This window comes from Felis catus, chromosome C1, assembly GCF_018350175.1.
Source record: "Felis catus isolate Fca126 chromosome C1, F.catus_Fca126_mat1.0, whole genome shotgun sequence".
NCBI lineage: Eukaryota > Metazoa > Chordata > Mammalia > Carnivora > Felidae > Felis > Felis catus.
This window is the reverse complement of record NC_058375.1, coordinates 53616834-53639877: the sequence shown is the minus strand read 5'-3', so window position 1 is coordinate 53639877 and position 23044 is coordinate 53616834.

Here is a 23044-nt window from a genome sequence, read left to right as displayed (position 1 = left end):
TTTTCTCCCATGTGACATGGCGGACAATAGATGCTTGGGGGCACACAAGTCAATGTATGTGAAAATGCTTTTGTATAAGTGTAGTTTAGCAAAAGTGATCAAGAGCTGAGATTCAACAGGCAAAATGCCTGCATTCAAATTTCAGTTCTGCCACTTACTATCTCTGTGAGCCTGGACCACTAAATCATCTTCTCTGTGTCCCAGTTTCCTCATCAGTAAGATGAGAGAATAACAGTACCTAACTCACAGGGTCTTTGTGAGGATTAAATGAGTTAGCATATGGAAAGGTTTAAAAGATACCTGGAATTGGGGCACCTGGGTGGCTCAGTCAGTTAAGTGTCCGACTTTGGCTCAGGTCATGATCTCATGGTCTGTGAGTTCGAGCCCCACGTCATGTTCTGTGCCGACAGCTCAGAGCCTGAAGCCTTTTCAGATTCTGTGTCTCCCTCTAGCTCTGCTCCTCCTGTGCTCGCATTCTATCAAAAACAAACAAAAAAGTTAAAAAAGAAAAAAAAAGGTACCTGAAACATAGCAAGGGCTGGTTATTACAGTTGTAAACTGTGAGCTGCTTCAGGAATGAAAGGTAATGTTAGGGGTGTCTGGGTGGCTCAGTTGGTTAAGTGTCCCACTTCGGCTCAGGTCACAATCTCATGGTGCATAGGTTTGAGCCCCACATCAGGCTCTGTGCTGACAGGTCAGAGCCTGGAGCCTGCTTCGGATTTTGAGTCTCCCTCCCTCTCTGCCCCTCCCCTGCTCATGCTCTGTCTCTGTCTCTCAAAAATAAATAAACGTTAACAATTTTTTTAAAAAAGGAATTAAAGGTAATATTATTCTACTTTCTGAGTCTAAGTACATATCCTTATGCCTGTCTTATTGCAGATGAAATTAACTTTAAAAAATGTTTAAGGATGTATTTGTACTTTTATCTTTTTAAGCATATGACACGTAGTAAGATGACTGTCACTCTTCATCTCTACCCCACCCACTCATTAATCCCACTTCCTTCCCCAGGGGAAACCACATTAACAGTTTCATGAATGTTCTTTCAGAAATGTTTCTACCTGTTTAAAAGCTGGTTTTTTAAAAATACTTTACTATAAATGGAATTGTATTATACGTATCTGCTACTTGCTTTTTTTCCGTGAATAATTTTACTGTTAATAGTTAATAGGCCTTTTCATGTTAATGACCACAGCTTGACATCATTCCTTTTAGTGACCACAGGAAATTTTGTAGGATAGATACTGTCAGTTCTTTAAACATTCTTCTACTGATGGCTATCCATGTTGATTCCAACTTTTTATTATTATAAACAATTTTATAATAAACATGAACATCTAAACAGACTTTCTGACCTTCAAAGACTTCATGAATATACATTTTTTAAAAATTAATTTGTTTATTTTAAGAGAGAGAGAGAGAGTGAAAACAGAGGAGGGGCAGAGAGATGGGGAGAGAAAGAATGCCAAGCAGGCTCCATGTTGTCAACTTTGAGCTCAATGTGGGGTTCGAACCCATGAAATATGAGATCATGACCTGAGCCAAAATTGAGAGTTGGATGCTTACCAGACTGAGCTACCCAGGTGCCTCAAATATACATGTTTTTTTTTAAGACCTGTTATACTCATTGGACCTATAAAGTTCTAGTGAAAAAGTCTATAGAAATTTAAGCCTTTTAGCTTGACATCCAGGAATTTCTCCAGTGTGATCCCAAATTATTTCTTTGTTTTTGTCACTTGGCACTGCTTTTGCACAAACTCCACACCTAGACAAATTGTCTTATGTGATATTACTAGAACACACCATACACATTTTTGCCTTCAGGCCTTTGACTAGGAAAGGTCTCCCTACTCCCCTTGGCTTTTCTGTCCTATTCTTCTGTAGTAGGTGACAACGGGGTGGTCTGTCCATCTCACAGAAGTGGATTCCTGGTTTCCTACTTGATTACAATTATTTGGACCAGGAATTGATACCAGACCAAAGCTGTGCCAATCACAGTCTCCCTGAAGAACTTGGAATTGGGACCAAAAGTGAGCATCTGTTCACATAGCCAGAGTTGGGTCACCATGGGAGCTATGGGATGGTTTTTCTGATCCTTGGGGGCAAGAAATGCAGCCAAAGCAGGCTGGTAGAGGCAGAAGAATGAGATGGACTTACAGAGAGGAGATGAAACACAGTCTGGGTATTTTCCCAAATAGCACCTGGATCTTCTTCCATCAAAGGACCCAGTTACACTCCTGCCTTGCATTCTGTCAAAACTGAGTTTACTAAAGCTGGTTTTTCCTATTTACAGTCATAAAAGTGGATCCCATTGTATATTCCTTAAAGGTTGAGCCCTAGTTACTCTGATCTGTGAGGGCCTGAACCTGCATGCCTTGGCCCACTCACTTAAACCATTCATTTTGGCCACTTTGTTTCAAACTCATGAGTATCCAATATTACTATGCAAAGAGGAATTCTAGATGAGGAAGATAAAGATCAGGACTTTTCTTACTTTTTAAATTTTTAACCATTTTGGATGGACCTTTCTAAGGCAGCTGACAAAAATTACCTAGCTTATTAAATTGAGTGTATTATTATTTAGTCATTTCTGGATGATTCAAACTAAACATGAAGATCAAATATCTTATTTTATTTTTATTTTGTTTTAATGTTTATTTATTTTGAGACAGAGCACGAGTGGGGGAGGGGCAGAGAGAGAGGAAGAGAAAGAATCCCAAGCAGGCTCCACACTGCCAGCACAGAGCCCGACACAGGGCTTGAACTCACAAACTATGAGATCATGACCTGAGTGAAAGTCAAGAGCCAGACACTTAACCTACTGAACCATCCAGATGCCCCGAAAATCAAACATTTTATATGAAGGCATAATTCAGAGAATCTATAGGTTCATCTCAACTAATGAGCACCAGTTACTAAAACAGAATAAAATAAGCCTCCTCTTTGAAGGGAAAAATGAGATATCAGATATAAGTCCTCCTTTAAGAATGGAAACTTTTTTTTAAGCTTATTTATTTTGAGGGAGACAGCATGCAAGCAGGGGAGGGGCAAAGAGAGAGGGAGAATCTCAAACAGCTCAGCACTGCCAGCACAGAGCCTGATGTGGGGCCCGACCCATGAAACCGTGAGATCATGACCTGAGCCGAAATCAAGAGTTGGACGTTCGACTGACTGAGCCACCCAAGTGCCCCAAGAATGGAAACTGTTTTAATTCAAGAAAAACTATGAAGCAAACCACCTAGACCTAAAGATATTTTCAAATTCAGATGCTAGACTGTAAAAATATTTCAGTCTTTGCACAAGGGAAAGCTAAGTTTATGATTTAGTGAGCTACTCATGGGGCTTAATGATTTATCAGTTAGGTTACCAAATAAGATTTCAGTTTACCGAGTTCAGTTCTCTCCATGTTAAGAAACATTTTTCTCTGTTGCTTCCTCACACCTGTGTGCAGAGATAAAATCTCTCCTGCCATAAAGCCCACACTCATTCTTTACCTCTGTGTTGGTATGGAGATCAAGGTTGGTGCAACAAATTCAATTGTGGTATGCTCTGAAATGGATGTGGCTGATGTCAGATCAAAAGAGTTTGTGAATTATACTTACTACTAAACTTGGGATGATCTTATTTTGGTTTAGAACTAAGCCCCTTGTTTCCACATATAAAACCTCCAGTGTAATTTTTGTTTTGTTTTTGGTTGAATAGTTTTTGTTGAAATTAATCATGCTCACATAAGAATGTAGAAGACATAAGTGTACCATCGGAAGGAAGAATAAAAATAATCTAAGAATTCTCTCTAGCACCCCCCTCAGGTTAAGAAAAGAACATTTTCCTCATCAGAGAAACTTGGGTGGGCCTCCTCAATTGCTCTCCCCTCCCTACACCACTGAAGTAATCAATGTTCTGAATTTTAGGGTAATTATCCCCTTAGTTTTCTTTTCTTTAGTTTTGTGACCTATGTGAATCCCTAAACAAGAGTGTTTAGTTTTGCCTGTTTTAAACTTAGTATAAACAGAGTCATATTGTATATTTTCTTCAGGGTCTTGCTTCTTTCAACACTGTGTTTGCAATATCTATGTTGGTGTGTGCAGCTCTTCATTATATTCATTGCTGTATAATAGTACCTGCATTAATATACTACAGTTGTCTATTCAACCTTTGGTGGACATTTGGATGCTTCCAGTTTGTTACTATTATTACGAACAATGCTGCTATAAACATCCATGTATATATTTCCTACTGCCAGAGTTCCTAGTTGAAAGTATACAACTGGGAGAAGAATCATAGGATCTTTACACACTCAGTCTTACTAAGTAATGCCAAACTGTTTTCTTTAAGTGCTATTGCAAATTTATGCTCTTATCTGCAATGTGTAAGAGTTCCCATTGTTCCACAGCATTTTCTACATTTGGAACGGCCAGACTTCCTTTCATCAATCTGGTGGAGATGTAAAAATATTTCAGTGTGGTTTTACTTTGCATTTTACTCCTTATTCCTAAGGATGAACATCTTTTCATATGTTTAATGGCTATTTGAGTTTCTCCTTTTGTGAGATATCTGTTTTTGTCTTTTGTCCATTTTCCTATTTTGTGTTTGTCTCTTATTCATAATTCCCAAGTCTTCTTTGTATATTTTTGATACTACTCTTTTATCACTTAAATCTGTCGCAAATATGCATCTCCTTCTAGTGGATGGTAGGTTATTTTATTATGTTTTTTGATGAATAAATATTCTCAATTTTAATGTAGTCTAATTTACCAATCTTTTGTCTTATGTTTATACGTTTTATGTCTTAAGAAAACTTTCCCTGCCCCAGGGTCATGAATATTTTCTCCTATATTATTTTCTAAAATTTTTATGGTTTGCCTTTAACATTAGATTTTAATTCACCTGGAGATTATTTATATGTATGGTATGAAGTAAGGATCCAATTTTATTTTTATAACTAAATACCCAGTCATCCCAGCACTATTTACTGCAGGCTCCATGATTTCTCCTTTATTCTGCAGTGCCCCTTTTTCTATATATTTGTGGATCTAGTTCTGGCCTCTCCAAGTTCATTGATTTATTCTTCTATGCTTAGACTGATACTATACTGTCTTAATTATAATGACTGTATAAATTTTAATATCTTGATAGCAAGTCCCTATCTTCTTCTTCAAGAATGTCTTGGCTCTTTTTGGCCTTTTGACTTTCATATATATTGTAGATCAAGTTGTCAAGTTCCACCAAAAAAGTCTTCTGGGATTTTAACTGTAATTGGAATTAAATCTATAGATCAGTTTGGGGAAGAATTCACATCTTTAAAATGTTAAGTCTTCTAGTACATGATCATAGTATATCTCCATTTATCTAGGTCCTCTTTAACAACATTCACTAACATTTTTATAATTTTCTTGCATATACTTTGTTAGACTTATTCCTGGGTAATTTTTTAACATATAAATTTGGATGCTACCACAAATGAACTGTTATTTAGAAATCAGTTGCTTTGTAATTGTATTATTCTAAGGCTACTGTAACAAGTTGCTACAAACTTAGTGGTATAAAACAACAGAAATTTATTATCTCACAGTTCTGTAGTTCTGAAGTCCAAAATCAGTTCCACTAGGCCCAAATCAAGATGTTGGAAAGGCTATGTTGCTCTCTAGAGGCTCTAGGGGAGAATCTGTTTCCTTGTCGTTTCCAGTTTCTAGAGCTATCCACATGCCCTGGTTTGTAGCCCCCTTTCTCCATCTTCAAAACCAGTCACAGGTTGGCTGACTTTTATGACACACTTTTCAGTTTTAGGGACTCTTGTGATTACATTTGGCTCTCCCAGGTAATCCAGGATAATCTTACCATTTTAAATTAATTTAATCATGTCTACAAAGTCATTTTTGACATTTAAGGCAAACATGTTCACAGATTTCAGGGATTAAGATCTGGACATCTCTATAGAGAAGATGGGCATCATTCTGCCTACCATGGTAATACTGATTTTGTATCCTACAGTCTTGCTAACCTCTTATGAATTATTATCATTTATCTATAGGTTCTTTTAGGTTTCTACATATACAATCAAATCATTTGCAAATAATGACAGTTTCGTTTTGTCCTTTCCAATGAGAGTGTGTGTGTGTGTGTGTGTGTGTGTGTGTGTGTGTGTGTGTCTTTCCTACATTTAATGCCAAGGTAAAACACAAAGAATGGCTGGGGAAAACAAACAAATAAAAACCAAAATACTGCTAGGACTTCCAATATAGTGTTAAATAGGAGTGATTATGTAAGGCAATCCTGTTTTGTTTCTAATCTCTAACGGAATACTTTCAGCGTCTCATCATTAAGCATAATATTTGATGCAGGCTTTTTTTCTCCTGAAATTGAGATGATCATATGACTTTTCTCCTCTAATCTGTTAATCACATTAATTACATTAATTGATTTTCTAATGTTAAACCAACCTTCCTTTCTGAGAAAGATCAAACTTGGTCATGCATTTTAGTAGTCATGCTAATGAGTGATTCTGGGCCTTTTATTTTCCTTTGCTTGTATACATGAACATAATCAGGTTATCGCAGCTAAGTTATAACAGCCTCACAAAATTAGTCACAGAGGGTACCTACTTTTTCTATTCTCTGGAATAGTTTGTGTAAGGTTGGAATTATTTGTTACAGCATTGGTTTTAATAAAATTGCTGAGTTTCTAAACGTAAACTACATTGTGAAGCTTTGTACATTCTTCAACATGTCTGTGTGAAGTGCTTTAAATTTTTTTAATGTCTATTTATTCTTGAGGGGGGGGCAGAGAAAGAGAGAGGGAGACACAGAATCCGAGGCAGGCTCCAGGCTCTGAAGTGTCAGCACAGAGCCTGGTGCAGGGCTTGAACCCATGAATTGGGATATCATGACCCTAGCAGAAGTCAGATGGGAATCACCATGAAGTGCCTCATGAAGTGCTTTTATATTTAATTATTCAACCCAGGGAGATTGGAGGTACTATCTCTCTCTCTCTCTCTCTTTTTTTCCTGATAGGGAAATTGAAGCTAAACAGATTACATATATGCCTAAAGATCACATAATTCCTAAATGGCTCACCAGGACTTGAATTAAGATTTCTAGGGGTGCCTGGATGGTTCAATCAGTTAAGTGTCTGACTTCGGCTCAGATCATGATCTCAAGGTTTGTGATTTCAAGTCCAGCATGGAGCTCTCTGTTATTAGCACAGAGCCTACTTGAGATTCCCTATCTCCCCTTCCCCCTGCCCCTCCTCCACTCTTTCGCTCTCAAAAATAAATAAACATTAAAAAAAAAAAAGACTTCTTGGCTCCAAATCTATTATACAATTTTCATTGATACTCTCCAGAAGTATTGATATCTTGGCTGCCATGAGTTCACATTTTTCTAAAAAAAAAAATTTTACGGTGTCTCTGTCTCTTCCTTGGATTTTATTTCTTGCCATCACTTTTCTCCTTGCCCCACTATTGCTTTATTTCTAATATGCTGTGTTCCAATAGACAGAAATAGGTTCCTGTAGTATGCTCAGAGTGTCTGAGGGACATTCCTCAAAGTAAAGAGCATCAGCTTTGGAACATCCATTTCAGATGGGCTAAGAAGATTTTATTATTCTCTTTGTTTCTCTTATATTGCTAGACTGTTAATTCTCTTTATGTTTGTATGTTCCACACTTTGCTACTCAAAACGTAATCTGTGCAAGTGGCATCTCCTTGGAGCATGTTCGTAGCAAAGCAGGTCCCATCCCAGAACCAATAAATCAGAAACGGCATTTTAGTAAGATTTCTAGGTGATTCTTGTGGACATTAAGGTTTGAGAAACATTGGCCTACATCACCAATTAGACTATAAAATCTTTGGGAACTCCTTATACCTTCTTATACCGCCGGTTCCAAACACCATGCCTTATGCAAAACCACACACTCATGAGATGAAGGCTATGATGATAATTTTGTAAAACACATGGCAAATCAGAATCCTCAGTTCTGATTTTGACTGTGTCAGGAACTCCATATATTGTTTAATTTCAATAACCTTCAGTTTCTCCTCTATAAAATGAAGGTGTATAATTTTTTTCTAATGATCTCCTAAATTCCAAAATGCTACACCATGACTGATAAATATCTTATAGTTAAACTAATTAATGTCGATAACAATTGAAATTGTCTTGAGGTATTTTCTTTGCAAGAATTCAACATGAATTACACAATGGTGTTGAATGAAATATGTAATAATTTTTAAAATATCACTTGCATCCAAATAGGTTGTTATTCTTAAGATCTCACTTGGAAAAGATGACTTTTGTTTGATCAGATGCCCTTTCTCAAGCGGCAAAGCAGTGTAATAATAGGGGTCAACACTTTGTGTTTCTAAAGTTCAGGTTCAGTAGCCTGGTATAATGGCAAACTGGAAACTGCAGTATGGGAGAACATAGGAAGTGATGCTTTGATTTCATGAACATTGTGTAGGACTATCAAACCAGAATTAATATATTCTACCTCAGCTGCCTAGAATTTCAAAATTTTCTAGCAATTTTGTATTTGTTCTCACCTTCAAGATATCAGAGGTAGAGAAGGGGGAGAGACAGCAGTGTTAAAAAAAGATTGCCCCAGGGGCACCTGGAGACTCAGTTGGTTGAACTGAGCGTCCAACCCTTGATTTTGGCTCAGCTCGTGATCTCACAGGTTGTGAAATCGAGCCCTGCATCAGGCTGTGCATTGATACCACAGAGCCTGCTTGGGATTCTCTCTCTACCCACCCCCCCCCCGCCCCTCCCCCGCTTATTCTCTCTCTCTCTCTCTCTCTCTCTCAAATAAATAAACTTAAAAAATAAAGTTTTAGTTCGGAGTGTATCTGGCTAGTTCAGAGTGTATCTGGCTGGCCTAAAAAATGAGACATTTCATAATTTGCTCTTCTGTTCTATCACTGGAAAAAACCTTATCTTCTTGGAGAAGAATTTGTACTTGGGTTGTATTGTTATAACTGTACCATAATCACCATTGTGGAACCATTGTTGACAACCCACAAAAAAATGAAGTTTTTCATGATTGCCACTTATAGTTTTGATTCCTTTGATCTTAACATCTACTTGTTTGGTAATTCTGTTCCCTAAATTAGACATTTGGTATATATAGTTGGTCAGCCTTGAAACTTCAAAGACAACAAGCTGTCCAGCCATCTGCATGACTGCCATTGAAGTCCCTTGTGTTCTCACAGATTGCAGCTTGTCTATTCTGGAAGATGAGCTACACATTTATTCTGAGCCTGAGCAAAACATCTGACCAGTCTCAGAGCAACCCTGCCAGTTATTTATGAGTCTAGCGGTTCCCATGCAAAATACCAAACACTACTTAAAACAGCATGGTTAGTGGCAAATGCTATCTTCCATACCACTGTTTTAATGTTTTGTTTTTTGTTTTTTGTTTTTGTTTGTTTTTTTTTTTTTTTTGGTTTCTTTTTGTGTTTTGTTTTGTTTTGCTTTTTGAGAGAGACACCACAAGCAGGGGAGGGATGGGGGGGGGGGGGCGGGCAGAGGATCCCAAGCTGTCTCTGCCTGACAGCAGGTGAGCCCATTGCCGGCCTGGAACTCATGAACCGGACATCATGATCTGAATTGAAGTTGGATACTCAGTAGACTAAGCCACCCAGTCGCCCCTTCCGTACCATTTTGGAGAAACACTGTTTTTTTCTTTCCCTTCCTTCCTTCCTTTTTTTCTCCTCCTCCTCCTCCTCCTCCTCCTCCTCCTCCTCCTCCTCCTTGCCTATTTTGCGATTAACTTCTGGGGATAAGAAAAAAAAATGCCTTGCAAACATCTTGCTTTGGCGTTGTCAAATTTAGCCTATTACGTGCATGTATTGTGTTTGGGAGTTGCTTGGTTTTGTTTTGTTTTAGATGGGTAGGAAGAGAGCATGGAGTAAGGATTTGAAGAGGTTACTGCAGAAGGCGTTTTATTTTCATATAGAGGGAAAAAATATACCCACCTCATAATTACGACGTCTTTCGAGTTGAAACGAGAGGCAAATTCTATTCCTGACGTCGAAATTAATTAGCTGGGTGACCCTGGGGAAGTCACTTAACCTCTAAATTTCCTCATCTGCAAAATGAAAGCATTGGTCTACACACAGCCATTTAAATCCCTCCTTCAGTTGTTCATTCATTCAATCTCTATTCAGTACCTGGTATGCGCCATTCATGCTAACAACACCGATTCTTGGAAGCTTAAAATTGCGTCTTTAAACATCACTTTAATATCAGCTTTAAACATCACTCCTCATCCTCCTTTAAAACCAGTTCCTGATCTCTCTCGCCCGCAACAGATCCAAACACTTTTTCTGTTTGAAAACACACACGGGGACAAGAAACATGTCAGTTGCATTCAACCTGGAGCGGATGCACCAGCGGGCTAGCGAGCTTTTCTTCCCTTGGAAAGGGCGGGCTCTGCATCGTAAAGGGCTGCAAGGCACCCGGGCGCTGAGTGTGTTCCCCAGTCGCTCCTTTCCCGGCGGGGGGAAACCTGGGAAACATTTTTGGGCCCCGTCCGAGTCACGCGGCAATTCCACGGCAGGAATTGTGCAATGAGGCGAGTCGGGCGGCCGGCCGGGGTTGGAAAGACGGCGGGGGAGGCCGCCACAGTGCCAACCCTTCCTCCCTGGGGAACCGTGAGGCGCGACGGCGCGGCCAGGACGCCGGGGATCCGGACGGCCCCGAATCCCGGCCAAGAAAGCTGTAGGGGCGCGGAGGAGAGGAGCGCGTGGGGCCCGTCCCCTCTCCGCGGCAGGGACCGCCCCCGCGCGCTCCCCGGGACTCCACTTGGGGCCGCGAGCCGAGGGGGGTGGGGGGCAGAGCGGGAACGGCGGCCCCGGCCTTCCCCCCCCACCCCCACCCCCCTGCGGCCGCGAGGACGCGGCGGGGTGGGAGGGACCGCAGACTAGCCCGGGCGACCGCGGCCGGGAAGTCCGGGCTCGCACTTTCGGTTAGAGCACCGGGGCTTCCAGCGGCGCCGCGCCCCCACCCCCGCCGGCCGGCTCGCGCTTTCGGGCTGTGACGCAGCCGTCCGGGTACGCAGAAGTCTGCGCGGAAGCCCGGAACCTCCCGGGCCGCCGGCGCCGCCCGGCCGCCCCCGCGCCGCCCAGCGTGCCCGCCCAGGCCTCCGCCGGGGTAACCCAGGGATCCCGGGCGGGACGCGCTCCCCGGGCGCGGGCTCGCAGATCAACCTTTGGTCCCGTTCGCCACTCAGGTCACCGGCCGGTGACGTGCGTACTATTATTAGCGTTAGAGGTGAGGAAGCCGACTCAAAAAATATCCAGTTACGTGCTTGAAGTCAAACAGAAGGAAGAGCTGCGAAGCAATTCCAGCTTTGTCTGGACACAGCTGGGTCATACTTCTCTTGGGTCGGCCTCTTCCAGGCTTTCATCCCAGCGAGCAGCAGACGGGTAACAGGTGGGGCAGGTAAACTGAGAGACGGAGCCCCTCTGTACAGGGCAGCGGGGGCAGTTGGCTTCTGGTTGTTGCACACTCATTTGCCCCAGTGTGCCGTAAAAATCTGTTTTGTCCCTGTGTATCTCGGAGTGGACGAGGTTGGAAAGCATTTCACAGACCTTCTACCTCGAGTTTCAAACCTGATCTTGGGATCAGGGACACCTAACATAAGGGATTTGTTGGAGAATTAAATAAGACGGCGTTTATGTGGTTGCTAGCACCTCGGGGATCTTCAATACGTGTTAATGTTTTTGTTTTTGTTTTTTTTTTGTTTTTTTGGGTTATTTTTGCAGCGCTCCCGGGGTCATCTGGGCACTCACCCTAACACTGGCGAAGGGACCTAGCCATTTTAGGTCAACACCCTCTCTGACAGACGAAAGATACAATGCACCCAAGGGGAAAATCACTCCCCCCCCCCCGCCCCAATCTCCATCTGATTAGTGACAGAGGGCGAGCTAGGGGCCATGTTTCTTGGGACGGTGCAAGGGCTCTGGCCACCTCACCCTCCTTTTCCTCCCAGAAGCTTCAGAAGGGCTCTAAGGCCAGAACGTGACTTCCTCGGGGACCTGATGACGGTGATGTGGGCGGGGACCTCCGGGAAGGAGGAGGAAGTCAAGTCACTGGGTTCGCAGCTGCTCCCCCCACCCCCTAGAGAGGGATCCAGAGCCTCAGACGTGGGGCCAGCCCTGCAGGCCTCGGGCTCTTTGCTGGCTGGGGCTGGACCCCTAAGATAAAGTGTGTGTGTGTGTGTGTGTGTGTGTGTGTGTGTGTGTGTGTGTGTGTGTGGTGTGTCCGGAAGTGCAGTGGGCGGGGGAGCGTCGGGCTGTGGAATATCCAAGTAAATGTAGATCAAGGTAGGAAGGAACAGGCTGGCGTTGGGATTTTCTCCTGGATGGGGCACGCTCCTTCCATGGCAAATCATTTCAGGGTCAGCACAGAATTTTGAGAGGAGTTTATCTTGGAAAGTGAAATAGGCTGATGAAAGTTTTATAACATGGCCGCATCTTGGGAACTGTTTGGGTTTTAAAATCACTGCTCACTGAAGTAGCTGGTTTTTGCCTTCCAAGCCTTGATTTTACGAAATGAGGCTAAGCTACCTGGGCAGCCCTTACCCTTGGGCATCCTGGAATGACTGGAACAGAAATAGCCTCCAGGTAGAGTTGCAGCTCCAAAGGGAAGCCAGACCATGAAAGGAAAGGACACTTCTTTGAAAACTAAATCCTTTTTTTTTAAATCACAAAAATAATTAGTACTCATTGTACACAAGTTAGATTTTTTTCAGAATCACAAAGAAGCTAAAAAATTGAAATCCAACACCTTGGAAACCACTGCTGATAATTTGGTATATAGCGTTAAACGTAAGCAGACTGAACACGCTGCCTTTTTCCTTGAACAGCCTTTTTTCCTTGAATAAAATGTCATGACATGCCACTAAATATTTTCCATATATGTTTTTTTTCCATGTATGTTTTAAAGTGGTATTTAGTATTCCATTGTGCATTTATTTAACTAAGGTCCAGTCGAAGGATTAAAATTGTGTCAGGATTTTGCTATTGAAATAGCAATGAAGTGTGAGCTTTGTAGCTAAATCTTTGCACACATTCTCAATTATTTATATAGGTTAAATTTCTAGATATGGTATTTCTGGATCCAGAGATAAAGACTGCCCTACATGACCTTTCAAGCTTGATACGGTGACCCCCACACCAGTGTTTCCCCAGACTTCCTGTACCCTTTATTCACCGAGAATTTATGGAACATCCATTCCATGCCAGACATGCCTGGATCCAGGCAGAGATGAATACTTTGTAGCACAACGTGCCATAAATGTTGTCAGAGCTTTGGGTAGTGAGATGCCCAGTTTGAGGAGGGTCATAAAAGACAAGATGACTTTTTTGAGACCAAGGGATTTTATGTGAGAGGAAGTTAGTGAGGAGCACTGAAAAAAAAAAGGGGGAGGAACAACAAAAGGGCCAAGGGGAGTTTTCTGTGCAAAAGCATGGCGGCCTAAAAGCCTGGTATGTGTTCATATATTTGGCAAAATTGTGAGTTGTCTTGTGTGCTTGTAGTAAGCATAGACTTGGGAAGGAGAGTAGTAAGAGAATGCAAAAAAAAAAAAACCAAAAACAAAAACCAAAAACAAAATACACTATTATGTCATGCTAAGAAAGTTCTGACCTTACTCACATAGTAAACAGAGAAAGTTATTTATGGAGCCGCCAAGAAACTTCATGTATGATGAAATTGGATCTCACCACTTAACCTACTGAAGGGCACTGTCTTCAGTAGACCCTTGAAATCATTCCTGGGAATAAAGAAACAAAAGATGCAAAAAATTGCAAAAAAGGATCCCCAAAGAATGTTGAAATGGAAACTGCAGAGAATCGACCAATTTCAGCAGTAGTACCTACCAAGTCTGTCACACTAAAGAATGTGCTATAGTAATCATTAGTAAATTTGGTCATGAGTAACATTCTCTTCTCTAAAGAGAATGGCCTGGATGTTGATGCATTTCCATTTCCTATCAGGAAAACAAATCCAGAGTAATAAACCTTAAAACATGTAGCCTAGATTTTAGTATGTGAAAAGCCCTTTGTAAACTGTAAGTAGTGTTCAATGAAAGATATATTTCTGGAAGGTGGTTTAATAAAAACTTTTGCTTATACACAAGGGGTCACAATGTTCAAATGCCTGCTGTGACCAGGTAGATCATAACTTTCAGCAATTCTGGAAAATTCTCAACTATTATCTCTTCGAATGTTTCTTTTCCCTCATTTTTGCTATCTCCTTAAAGAATTCTGATTACATGTATATTAGACCTTCTAATTCTGTCATCCAAGTCTTGTAATCTCTCATATTTTGTATTTGCATTTGGTTGTTTTTTAGGATCTGACTTCTAGTTTACTAATTCATTCTTGAATTGTGTCCAATCTCCTTTTGCTCTTGAGTTCTTAATGTCTATCATTTCTTTCTTTCTTAGCAGTTTTGTTGCACAATTCTGTATGGTCTCTTGTCTCTTGCTCATACCTACCAGCTTTCATTTCATGAAAAAAGGTTCAAAAGGAAGCCAGTCTGTCCCCTGGCCTCTAGGCCTTCATCAGCAGGAAAAGAGAGGGATCCTTGGTGTGACTTGACCTTTAGATAAGATCTTTCCTTCCCTACCCCTCCCATAGGAATTGCCAGGAGAGAAGAGGGAAGCATTGGACTCTCTATGCTCTTGAGAAAGGACTCCACCTTCCACAAGGGTCTTACCACCACTATCTGCCACAAGGCCATTGCAATTCCATTTTGCCTGCATTCCCATTTATGTCAAGAAGCCGAGGGGCGCCTGGGCGGCTCAGTAGGTTAAGCATTTGACTTCAGCTCAGGTCATGGTCTCCTGGTTCCTGAGTTCGAGCACTGCATCAGGCTTTTGCTGTCAGCTCAGAGCCCACTTAGGATCCTCTGTCTCCCCCTCTCTGTCTCTCTGCTCCTCCCCCACTCACGCTCTCTCTCTCAAAATAAACAAAAGAAGCCCAGAACTCTCAGATCATCCTTCATACACAAAGCTAATCCCATGTGGCTCTAAGGACAGAGAGATACCTTCTGCTATAGTATTCTATATCTCTCTCCTAGCTTTTTTCCCCCCACCACCTGCCATACTATATATTTTATTAGTCTCCCTCTTCTAAAACCACAACCTCCTTAAGAGTGGGGATATTTGTTTTGTTAACTGCTTTGTCTTCAAAGCTTAGAATATTACCTGAAAAATAGAAGGTATTCAAAAAATATATTTGTCAAGTGAATTAATATTAAACATTCTTATTTTATATTCGGTATCTTGCCATTCCATTTCCAAAGATTTTGCAAGTCTGATTTTTGTTCAGCGGTTGCTGTTAGCTTTTATTTATTTTGATCTTTTTACTTGTGTGGTTTGTGGATTTTTTACTCTCATATTCCTTGGGGGTTTATCTGTAGAAATTCTTTGAGGCATAGATTAAAGTTCATTCATTCACAGATCATTTGTATTTACTTTTACTAGTTGGCTGGGGTAACTCTTTACCCAGGACCAAATTAATATCTCTGCTTGTTTTTGTTTCTGTTGTTTTTTTTTTAACTACAAAAGTAGGGTGAGTGGGGTTGCAAACCCATGTGTGTGGATATAAATTATCAAACGACAAATATTTTCTTCAGACAAAACAGAACAATGATATGAGAGTAAGAGGTTTTTACTTGTAAATAGGCTTTACCTGCTAAAAACAGGTCCCTACTGTACAGATTTTGTATAGATAATTTATTTAGCTCTTGCAGTGTGGGGAATAAGCTTAGGAATTCCCTGAGCCTGCACTGATGGGTTAACAAGGCATAAAGAATTACAAAGCCATAGGATGCTCACACCCAACTCTTGGCAAACAAGATTATGTGAATAAGGATAGAGAAGAGGGGCAGAGGCCCCCAGCATGAGGGGGCAAAGGCCCCAATACAAAGGTATATGAGGTGAGCAAGATTAGGTATTCAGGGTGAAAACGCCCCCCAATTTAGTACTATAGTAGAAAGCTGCTTTCACAGGAAGGAAGGACCAAATTAGGTAAACAGGTAAATAGGGCTATATACCGCTGCAGGTGAAGTTGCCCAGAGGGGAGCTAATCAACAAAAGAAAGGTGCCTTGTTGACCCTGAGGTTACTTGCTCTGTCTTTCTTGTCCCCTAGACCAGTTTAGGTAAACAGAAGTGGTGCCTCTTGTCTGCTATAAACAACCTCCGGCCCTGCTGCCCCTGTGCCAGGATTTTGTTTTGCATTAACCGAAGCCCCTAACCCTGAATATCTTCAAGACCCCCTTTTCCTCATGTCCATGAGTTAAAGTTCACAGTTTCATTGTCCCTTTGTGCATGTCCATCACCATGTTTGTAAGCCTTCTGATCCTAATAAAAACGGAGCAACAACCTTCAATTGGGGCTCTTGTCTTTTCCTGGACATTAGCCATCTCTTGCATTTTAATCCTGCGTCTGCTCTCTTGTTGGACAAGAAAGAACTTTAGACTCAGAGTCTATGACATTGCAGTCCATCCAAAAAATTTCAATATTTTTTGAATGTCAGGTGCAGACTTTTTGGTTAAGACCTTGCTTTTTAAAAGGCATTAAGTATAAATACAGTAATCTTGGAGTGTCTTTAGTTAGTCATTTGGGCCACCATAGAGGAAAAAGAAATTAGATTCATTTCCTCAGCCTTTCTCCACGCTGTAAGATTTTCAGCTTACTATTTGCCTGGTCTCAATAAAAGGTTTCTAATGTCAGATAGGTACTGTTGTGTACGTTGAGTGTTGCATTGGTCTCCCTTTCCGAGGCACGTTTAAGTACATTTCAAGGGATACCGAGCTGTGGTCGGTCTCTCTGCAGGTCATTGCATTTAAAAATAGTCTGGTGACTTTTGCCTCAGATTTCCTAGATAATATTGCAGTAGATGAGAAAATTATTCTCTGTTTCTTTAAATTAGAGTAAAAGATAATTTTCTACTGACTCAGAATTAGAAGGTAGCTTCTAAAATCATTTCCCTTGCTCACCTTCTGAATTCAACCTCATTTTTTTAAAAATGAAACTTTTCCTAAAGATGCCCCAGATCTTTGGAGATTAGTTACGAAAACCTTGAAGTTTAATGATTAAATTGCACTGGCCTAGTGCTCTCGGAGTCAATCCCAGCACATTCAGTGTTTGACAGGAAGTGTCTGATGCAAATTGGAAAATTTGCTCCTGAAACTGCTCCTTTTTTCTTTTTGCATTTTTGAACTGGGTGGCTCCTCATGTGTCTAGCTCCAGAGAGGCAAATAAAATTCAGAATGGCATAGCCACGAGGGACCACAGCTTTACGGCATGAATTGTGATGGTGCTTGGGAGTCTCATCCTTCCCCTCGACCTTCCTGTCTCACTTAGAGACCAAGAGGCCAAAGTCCCGTCCGTGCTTTGACTTCTATTCTACTGTGGCTTTGCTCTGCTCTTGACTGAGGTTTATATGTGAGACAGAAAAATATCTGACTTAAAAAGGTGCATTCTTAACTCTGTTTTATTTCTTTAATTCCATAGTATCTTATTTCTATCTGATTCTTTTTATTATTTATAAATCTTGTCTTGAGAATATTGTAAGTTTAGAGATCAGATCCTCACAGACTGAATGCTGCCAGCGATGATGGAGTGACCTTGCAGGGTTATTTTTACCTTGAAGAGGTCATCAGGGTGTGAGCCTCTGCTCCTCAGTCTCAAATTTTTGTCAATACTGAGAATGAACCCATTTCAGAGATGAACTCACATTGTCGAAGCTTATAATATGCATAAGGTGATAGATAAACCGAGAATGCTGATATATTATGTGTGTGATCTTGGAAAATTCCACTAGAAAATAAGTTCCACAAAAGGCAGAGAGTCTGTTCTCTGCCATGTCTCCAGTGCTAGTTCAGTGCACAGTGTAATAGGTGCTCAGCAAATATGTGAATGCATGATTTAATCCCTAATTGCCAGTTTTCTCTGTGTAAATCAAGTACCATGTATCTCATTGATTATTTGAGAACTTTGAGAACTAATTTATAAGCACTTAGCATGGTACTTGCCACAAAGTAAGCATTCAGTAAATTTCTCATCAAAGATTGACACCTATTAAGTTTTTATTTTACTTTTTGCTTATTTTACTTGAAATGAAACATCAATTCTATTTGCTAAATATATTTGTTTTACCCCTCACTCATTTTGGGGGAAGTTAGTTTGAAATATGAAAATGTATATTGAATGTTCACTGTGTGGGTTACAAATACAATGCTTGTGCTGTGTAGGAACCTAATCCAATGAAGGAAATAGACTGTATATAATACAAGACTACATATGGAGCTATAGAAAAAGGCATGGAATAGGGCTGGGGGCATTCTGAGTAAGGGCAGGAGGGTTAAAGGTCTATTTGCTAATAAAACTGTTGCTTATGCTGAATTAGAAAGCAGTAGGAAATATATTCTGGACTCATAAAAGACAAGTGATGGTTTAAAGATGGTACTATTCTTAAAAGGTTATGGTTAATATAAATTTTTTTCATTGTCTCATATTCTAATTCTTTGAAAATTTATAATCTATATAGAGTGTTGCATGGCAATGCAGAATTAATCAGACTGTTTAATCAGTTGGAATATTCTGTTTTTCAAACTATTTTAGACAAACACATTTGAAACTGTTCTACCAAGAATAATATAGTTCTCTCTTTTTTAAGTTTATTTATTTATTTTGAGAGAGAGAGAGAGAGAGAGAGAGAGAGAGAGAGAGAGAGAGAGCACAAGCAGGGGAAGGGCAGGGAGAGGGAGAGAGAGTGAATCCCAAGCAGACTCTGCACAGTGTGGAGTCTGACATGGGGCTTGAACTCATGAACCACGAGATCATGACCTGAGCTGAAACCAAGAGTCAGACGCTTAACTTACTGAGCCACCCAGGCACCCAAGAATAATACAGTTCTACCAAGTGACATCCTTTTGTTGTATAAAAACAAAACTAAAAATTAAAAAAGTACACATGTAAATATTTATTTTTTGGTAATTGATAATCACAGTATCATTGGCACTTGGAGGAGGAGATAGAGACAGAGATAGATGTAGATATCTCCCCCATGGTCCAGACAGGCATGTTTCCTTGTTGTCCCTTCCTGTACAGCAGCTGTCTAGCCTGTTCATCATTATACTGGCCTCCCTTGGGTTTCCAGTTTTATCAGATTTCCCCATTTGGGGTGGACTTTAGTTCAAGCTGATTTCTAACAACCAGTCTTCCGAGATCGTCAGATTTCTCAGGAGTAGCTTGATTTTTTATATGAAATCAGCACTTTTTAAATGTTGCCAATCAATTCCAACTTATTTGTTTTTAAAGTGCTATACAAAAAAAATTTACCAAGGGCCATACATGGGCCTCAATGTATTAGCTTATAATCTCTGTTCTAAACAGGCTAAGCCATCAACCCATGTGTGTTTTATATATACAATGTAGAATACGTTTTGCTAGCATGCATCTGTTAGATACAATATCCACAGATTTGGAAAGAAAAGTCCAATTTCAGATTTCTTTTTATTTTTCTTTATAAATGTACATGTGTCTAGATTTTTTTGGTTCCGTGAATATGGTCACTATACCTACAATATAAGGAAATGTAGGGCACAGTCCCTGCCCTCAAAGAATTTTTACATCCTGTGCGGTATAGAATGTGAGATGGATTGAAGCATCAAGAGATTTAAAGAAAGAAGAACACCCAGGAATTTACTAGCTCAGTCTGGGTCTGTTTTAAAGGAGCCAGAGGGAGAATGGGTGTGATGGCACTAGAATTAAAGGGGCAGATATCTGATGTTTGCAGGAAGTTGTGACAAGAATTGATAACTGAATAGACGTAGTGTAAGAATAAATGAGAAATTGTATTTGTTCTTCTGTAATTGGAAAATCCTAACCAAGCATCGTGTTGCATGACTATCTAAAGGGGTCCCTTCAGTGAATTTGGAAGGAAATAAAAAAGCTCAATGTCACTTTCTTTTCGGTTTGTTCATTTCTTATAAACAAGATTTTCTAATTTATAAAAAGCTCAACAGATATAATAATTTACATAATTAAAAGGCAGGAAAAACCCAAGTATTAGGGGAAATATTTTAGCTGATATATTCATGTATATTATCCTCTTTTATTACCTTCTCATTTTACAGGATTGCCTTTCTTTTTTTGAGAGAGAAAGAGAGAGAGAGAGAGAGAGAGAGAGAGAGAGAGAGAGAGAGAGAGAGAGAAAATCCTGATGCAGGGCTCCATCCCGACCCTGGGATCCTGACCTGAGCCAAAATCATGAGTCGGACGCCGAACCGACTGAGCCAACCAGGCGCCCTGTCTTTCATTTTTAATCAACAAAAAATACATGTCCACAGTTACATCAAGATTTTAAAATATCTGTAGGCTTCTCATGTTGAAAAGCTTCATTGAAATAGACCATCAGTATTCTCCCAAATCAATGCAATTAGTTCCACTAAGGGCATTTCACTGGCATCTGATTGTTTGAAGGGGCTATAGGGAAACTGATGACATTAAGTAAGATAGATTATGGATAACATTCAACTCTCATCTCTCCATGGACCTAGCAGGCATAGCTTGCATTATTGCTAATGGGAGTTTTGAGTTTACCATTAAAAGTCTATCAATCTCCTAATCCTTGCAGAACACAAATGGGCTTTAACTCTCGGTATAACTTGTTAATTGGTTGACAACAGCCTCAGTGTAAATGATTGACACCCGACAAGTTTTTTTTTTTTGTTTTTTTTTTAAGGTTTATTTATTTTTGAGAGAGACAGAGACAGAATGCGAGTGAGTTAGGGGCAGAGAGAGAGAGGAGGACACAGAATCCAAAGCAGGCTCCAGGCTCCAAGCTGTCAGTACAGAGCCCGATGCAGGCTCGAACTCACGAGCTGTGAGACGATGACCTAAGCTGAAGTCAGACGCTCAACCGACTGAGCCACCCAGGTGCCTCCCAACAATGTTTGTTTGTTTGTTTGTTTGTTTGTTTGTTTGTTTGTTGTTTTGCCCCTTCTCCTGCCCCTTTCTAGTTCCAGAGCCAAAGGACATTTGTCAGCAGCCTAGAATAAAGACAACAGTAGGAGACTTTGGTTGCAGATTCAGGCCAACAGGGAAGACATCAGATAGGGTTATGTTTGCTGCACTTCAGGAATGTCCGGTGTCACATTTGAATGTCAGTGCAATTCTGTCTTGAGAGTAGGTTGTCGTCTTAGACTGGGCAGTTATAACAAAGTACCGTAGCTTGGGTGACTTCTACGCAGTAGAAAATTTTATTTCTCACAGTTCTGGAGGCTGAAAATCTGAGATCATGGTGCCAGCCTGGTCAGGTTCCAATGAGCACCCTCTTCTGAGTAGCAGACTGCCAGCTTCTCATTGTGTACTCACGTGGCAGAAACAGGGATCCACCCTTGTGACCTAATCACCACCCCAAAGTCTTCTCTTCTAATACTTTCATACTGGGGGTTAAGATGTCAACATATGAATTTGGCGGAGGGTGGGGGGGACACAAATGTTCCACTCATTGCAGTTGAACCTACCTAAGACACCCATGTAGAGACTAATTATCCAAGTTGCCTTCAAGTTTCTTGTCCACGGTCACCACACTTGCACATATGGAAATTGGGACTAGAACTTAAATCTTATGGCAACAAGTCCAGTGCTTTTTGCAGGGCCCCAAACTGCTTCTCAGTCCTTCAGTTTAACAAGTGTTTCTTCAGGGCCCGTTTCATCGGGCTCTAAGGATGGCAAGAGGGCTTGCATTGCTGCCTTCTCTCAAAGGACTTAGAGTTTATTTGATCAAAATTTGTGTACACGTGAAATGGCTGCAAGCATCAATTGTATTTTCATGAAGTGTTTTAGGAATGTAGAGAAAGGAGAAATTGTGGGCTGTTCATTGAGGAAGTTTTCATGGAGGAGGCCTGTGGGCGTTCATGGATGCTCTACAACAAATAAAATAACTAAGAAGCTAACCCTTTTGAGCACCTAGTCTGTGTTGGGCACTGTGTGAGGTACCTCTCATACTTTCCTTCATTTAGGCCCCATTATCCTCTGAGGTTGGTGTTATTACCATCCACGTTGCTGATGAGAAGATCAGTGTTCAGAGGAGTGGAAGGCACACTTGTCCAAGGCACACGGTAGGAGCAAAGACAATGTTGAACATAGGAGGACACCAGTGTCTCAACTCTTAACCACTATTGTACAGATTTTATAGTAAGTAGATTTAAAAATCTAACTTAAAAATTTTTAATTTTATTTATTACAAAATTTAAAAAAAATGTTTCTCATCTTTGAGAGAGACAGAGTGCAAGCAGGGTAGGGGCAGAGAGAGAGGGGGAGACACAGAATCGGAGGCAGGCTCCAGGCTCTGAGCTGTCAGCACAGAGCCCGATGCCGGGCTCAAACCCACAGACTTTGGGATCATGACCTGTGCCAAAGTTGGATGCTTAGGGGCGCCTGGGTGGCTCAGTCGGTTAGGCATCCGACTTCAGCTCAGGTCATGATCTCATAGTCTGTGGGTTTGAGCCCTGCGTCGGGCTCTGTGCTGACAGCTCGGAGCCTGGAGTCTGCTTCGGATTCTGTGTCTCCCTCTCTCTCTGCCCCTCCCCTGCTCGTGCTCTGTCTCTCTATGGCTCAAAAATAAATAAAAACATTAAAAAAAAAGTTGGATGCTTAACTGACTGAGCCACACAGGTGCCCCTAATTTTTTTAAATTAAAAAAAAAATTTTGTTTTTTATTTATTTTTGAGACAGAGAGAGACAGAGCATGAACAGGGGAGGGTCAGAGACAGGGAGACACAGAATCTGAAACAGGCTCCAGGCTCTGAGCCTGTCAGCACAGAGCCCAACGCGGGGCTTGAACTCACATACCGTGAGATCGTGACCTGAGCCGAAGTCGGACGCTTAACCAACTGAGCCACCCAGGCGCCCCTAATTTTTTTTTTAATTTTAAAGAGAGAGGTAGATCGGTAGAGAGAGGGAGCACGTGCACACATGATATGGGGAGAGGGGCAGAGGAAGAGAGAGAGAATCTTAAGCAGT